General features: G+C 34.7%; 1 long non-coding RNA gene across 1 annotated transcript; it reads left to right on the top strand.

Moving 5' to 3' along the window:
- The first annotated feature begins 2222 nt into the window (after positions 1-2222).
- On the top strand, positions 2223-4940 carry LOC114822884 (uncharacterized). The gene is made up of 3 exons (XR_003771055.2): positions 2223-2544; positions 3246-3341; positions 4503-4940. It is a non-coding gene; the product is annotated as an uncharacterized lncRNA (long non-coding RNA).
- The last annotated feature ends 498 nt before the right edge of the window (positions 4941-5438 follow it).

Consider the following 5438-nt stretch of genomic DNA (forward strand, 5'->3'; position numbering starts at 1 on the left):
TACTTAACCACAAGACAACGATGATGCCTCAGGTCAAAGGACTACTTACATTATTCCAACCATTAGAGTTACTTGCTTGACATGTGAGTAGACCTCCATGCAAGTACTCTCGTTCGATTGTGTTCAGTGAAGTCATTCCCTTAATGAGCACCTACATACTTGTCTTAGTGTCACTACACGAATGGGATGAGACTTTCCATCCTTCTAATTGAAGCGGACATAGTATGTACCGGTCTATGCATTGTCAGTATCCCTCCGACAATTCTATGACCAGGAACCTTTTGGACATGATGGTTATGTGAAGAAGGTCTCTGTAGTCTAACTTCATTAGATTACTTCTTCAATCGATCCATTGTCCATGGATTCACTATTTAGGACATATATCGTTTATAGAGATAGTCCTAAATGGTATCTTTGCCATTTGATGTATAAGAGTCATCCATACATCCATTTATTGTCCTGAAAGGTTTCTTCCAAAGATTGACTTTCAAGGCATATTTCCGACATATCCCATTAAAACGATAGATTCCTTAACACTTAGATTTTATTTATACTTTCATCAAGTATAACATAAAATTTTGTGGTATCCAGTTGTGTAAATATTTTAAATTGACGATGAATAAGTTCCTTGTATTCATATAGGATCCAGGAGTGTAGCTGTAAAAAATCATTAAAATCAGAGTTAAAATAACCGTTAAATCGTGATTTTTTCGTTTATAACCGTCGAAAAGTTTTGTCCCGTTACTTATTCTCTGAAGGTTTATTTTTTCCATTTTTGGCATATGCGATCTTGAAGCATATACAAACAAGTTTGATGGTTGGATCGTTGAAACTAGTTTCGTAGAATGCATATCCCATTAAAACAATAGATTCCCTAACACTTAAATTTTATTTATACTTTCAACAAGTATAACATAAGATTTTGTGGTATCCACTTGTGTAAAATTTTAAATTGACGATCGGATTAGTTCCTTGTATTCATATAGGATCCAGGAGTGTAGCTGTAAAAAATCATCAAAATCGGAGTTAAAATAACCATTAAATCGTGATTTTTGTGTTTATAACCATCGAAAAGTTTTGTCCCGTTACTTGATCTCTGAAGGTTTGTTTTTTGCCATTTTTGACGTATACGATCTTGACGCATATACAAACAAGTTTGACGATTAGATTGTTGAAACTAGTTTCGTACAATGCGTATCTCATTAAAGTGATAGATTCCCTAACACTTAGATTTTATTTATATTTTCATCAAGTATAACATAAGGTTTTGTGGTATTCACTTATGTAAATATTTTAAATTGATGATCGAATCAATTCCTTGTATTCATATAAGATCCAGGAGTGTAGCTGTAAAAAATTCATCAAAATCGGAGTTAAAATAACCGTTAAATCATGAATTTTTTCGTTTATAACCGTCGACAATTTTTTTCTCAATACTTGTTCTTTGAAGGTTTTTTTTTTGCGATTTTTGGCGTATGCGATCTCGAAGTATATACAAACAAGTTTGACGGTTGGATCATTGAAACTAGTTTCGTACAATGTGTATCCCATTCAAACGATAGACTCCCTAACACTTATATTTTATTTATACTTTCATCAAGTATAACATAAGGTTTTGTAGTATCCACTTGTGTAAATATTTTAAATTGATGATTGAATCAGTTCCTTGTATTCATATAGGATTCAGGAGTGTAACTGTAAAAAATCATCAAAATTGGCGTTAAAATAACCGTTAAATCGTGATTTTTTTCGTTTATAACCGTCGAAAAGTTTTGTCTCGTTACTTGATCTCTAAACTTCTTTTTTTTGCCATTTTTTGCGTATGCGATCTCAAAGCATATACAAACAAGTTTGATGGTTGGATCGTTGAAATTAGTTTCGTACAATGTGTATCGCATCAAGTTCAATGGTATATATATTTATTAAGTAGATTTAAATTTATTTATATTTTATGTATAATACTTAAGAAATTGAATGATATATATATTTATTAAGTAGCTACCAATTTATTAGTTAGATTTTTGTTAGAAAAATATATTATTGTGGGTTTTATGTAAAAAAAACTGAATTCGAAATGAATAAAGTTACATTTTCAATAATTTTTATAATAATTTTTTTTAAATAAAAAATACCTTGCGCGATGCCTTTATGTGGTCATTGCACAAAAACACTTTGCGCGACGTTGAATTGTATACATACGCCGTGCCAGATTTGATAATTTTGGCGCAAGTGTAAAAAATAAGCGCTAGTTTTGATAATTTTGGACAAAATCTTCCTAGACCCCTTCTCTCATCACGCCCTCCTCCTCTTCGTAGACCTCTTCTCTCTCTCTTACTCGGTCTCTCTCTTCCATAGCCTTCCTCCTCTTGGCTCATCACGCCCTCTCTCTCCCGTAGGCTTCCTCCTCTTCGCTCATCACGCTCATCACGCTCGAACCCCAAATCGCCCCAATCTCGAACCCCACTGTCGGTTGTCTCTCTCCCTCTCCTTCTAAACGACGGGCAGCCACCACCCCCTTCATTGTGCTCGTCTCTCTCCTTGAAAGTAAGTCTAATTACAAATTATGGAATTGTGAAATTAAGGATTTTGATTGTGAATTGAGATGAATTTTAGAATTTAGGGTTTTAATTTGGGATAAATTACTAGGACATGCGATGGATTTCAGGGTTTAAAAAATTGTGAATGGGAATTAGGGTTTTAATTTTGAAATGGGGATTGAATTATGGTTTTTATTTGGGATAAATTATTAGGAAATGGGTTGAATTTCAGGGTTTAAGAATTTCTCTCTATGTATGTTAATAGTTGTCATTACAGGATAAGAGACTGGTATCATTGTAGCCGTTCAGGCCAAAAGTTGGGGTTAGTTTATGCTTACTATGGATTGAAGAAACCTCCTTATAAACTTGTCTGATCCTCAATTCATGCTTTTGTCTTCATTGTTAGCCATTTTCGTCTAGTTTTAATTACATGTCTTGTTTGGTGAATATATCTATATCTGCACTTGATGAAATTACAGTTAACCATCTTAGTAAAAGGTTCCTCTTTTAAATTGCACTTGTAATTACCATACGAAAATCTTACAGTGGAATCTCGACATAAAAAACTGAGATAAGTTGATTATCCTCAAGCCCCAAACGCCCTCCCCACCCCCGCTGCCTCTTTTGTGCTCCTTTGGCTCTTTTTTGGTCGTTTTGTCTCTTCATACTTTGGTCATGTATTCATATATTTCTGGTACACTGTTGTAGGTGAATACACCTCATGCCCCACCCAATATTACTTACTAGGCATGGAGAGAGTGAGGATAATGTTAGAGGCAGAATTGGAGGAGACAATCCTTTGAGGTTTGCCTTTGCTGTTGATTATCTTGATTAATAATACTCGTTTATTCATGTTAAAATATGCAAAGTATAGTAACCGCTCAAACTTTTCTGATCCTCAATTCTTTTCTCGTTTTTTTACACTTAAGTATGCTGTTATTCATGTTTCTATTTGCTAACATACAGTGGTGTTGCTCCCGCCACAGTTTCATTTCAGTCTATTATACAATTTGGTTTTGCCTCATTATAAGACCTGTTCCCTTGATTTTTTTTTCTACTTTCATCATAATGCATTTTAAATTCCACGTAAATTTTGTTTTTTGATGGTAGTCAGTAGTTACCAAATGATATTCCTAATTGTTTCAATAGTGATACCAGAGAAATTTATGCAAAGAAACTTGCTAACTTTGTTGAAAAGCGACTTAAATCGGAACGGGCTGCTTCTGTAAGCTTCAGCAATATCTAATCTTCATTTTTAATTTTATTGCTTTCCATATGAAGTAAATGCTTGTTGTGGGTTGATCTTTGTTTCTCATGTAGTCTACATATATCTGTTGATCCCAAAAACCAAGTCTACATCTCTCTTTTACTAAAACGTGCTTTGACTGTGGGTGGTGTGATGGATAAAGCTAAATGTTAATTAGAAGATATATAATATCAGTTGTTTAACATTGGAGAACTATATAATATGCTTTTGAATGTACAGTTGCTAACTATTGTTTTAAGAATCTGGAAAGAAAATTTTCAGTTCTTTTCATTTATTATGTGCAGGAAATAGCTCTAATTTTGCAGTTGGTCCAGTTATAGGTTTAAGTTAGACCGAAACTAGTTTGGTTTTTACCAATATTTGGAGTTTATATGTTTGGAGTTGCTTCTCTTACCTTTCTACCTGTTTACTAGGTAGTCTCTATGGTCATGTGTCTGGTTGATTGGCTTGTACGAAGTAAACTGTTTTTCTATGGTACTTTGATCATATCAATTAGTCTAATGAAGTTTTGGTACCTTTGCTTGATTACAATGTTTGCTTACTAGAGTGTTTATTGGGCATCCTGAAACATGTTTTAGTTGTTATAAATATTGATTAAGATAATCTTTACAATTTATCACAGATTCCTAGTGTCGGATTACCCATTCTTTTTTGTTTCACTTGATGCACTTTTTTTTGTTGGCTATTAAAATGGATAGGTAGTTCCTCTTGTTTTGAAATGGTCGTCGTCATGGCAAGGTTGTTCGGTGTATGGGGAAAGCGCGAGTTTGTGAGACGGGTACCTCTTCTTCCAGATCAAACACAGCAGAGGTCGATACATTGAAGGAGGAAGTGACAACCCTAAGACATTAGCTTGCGGTCCAGGGCAAGCAGATGAGGGCCCAGGGCGAGGAGATGAAAGCCTATGCCGGGCACGTGAGAGACCTTCTACGAGCCATACAGATGTCCGACCTCCAAATCTCGCTACCAGTACCTGATCTTGCCACACCTTCGACCTTCGAGCTGTTTCACCCTGCCGATACCCAGTAGCCACTTCACTTAGAAGACTACTTGTAGTTTTTTCTTTTTTTGTTCGGACATCTTGTATGTACATTTTCATATATTTTATAATTAAATATTTTTCTTTGGTTAATTAATTATTGTTTAGAATTTAATTACATTATTATTAAAAATTAAAAAAATAATATGTTTGACCAAAACCAAGAAAGGGGTTCGTGTGAAGAGACCTAATGCACTTTGCGCGACACAGCCTGCGTCGCGCAAAGTGGCTTTGCGCGACGCATGTTTCTTCTTTGTCACACAAACCCTTCTGTCACTGCCTTGGCGGGACGGTTAGCGTGCAACGAAGGTTTGTTGGGCTATGTTTTGCGCAACATTTTTTGACTTTGCGCGACGAAGGATCTGCGTCGCGCAAAGTGTTTTTTGTACTAGTGAATATGCACAGTGAAATACTACACATAATTTTGACAACTGATTTGGAAACACTCTTAAGTGTCAAATTAATATTCCTTTAGGTATTACAAAGAAATCAAATACAATTCTAGAATTAAACCTTTAATATCATATATTCTTATTGCAATTGTAAGATCATCTAAGTTTGATTTATATTTAATTACCCAACACGATGACCATGT

Source organism: Malus domestica, chromosome 11 (genome assembly GCF_042453785.1).
Source record: "Malus domestica chromosome 11, GDT2T_hap1".
NCBI classification, from domain to species: Eukaryota; Viridiplantae; Streptophyta; class Magnoliopsida; order Rosales; family Rosaceae; genus Malus; species Malus domestica.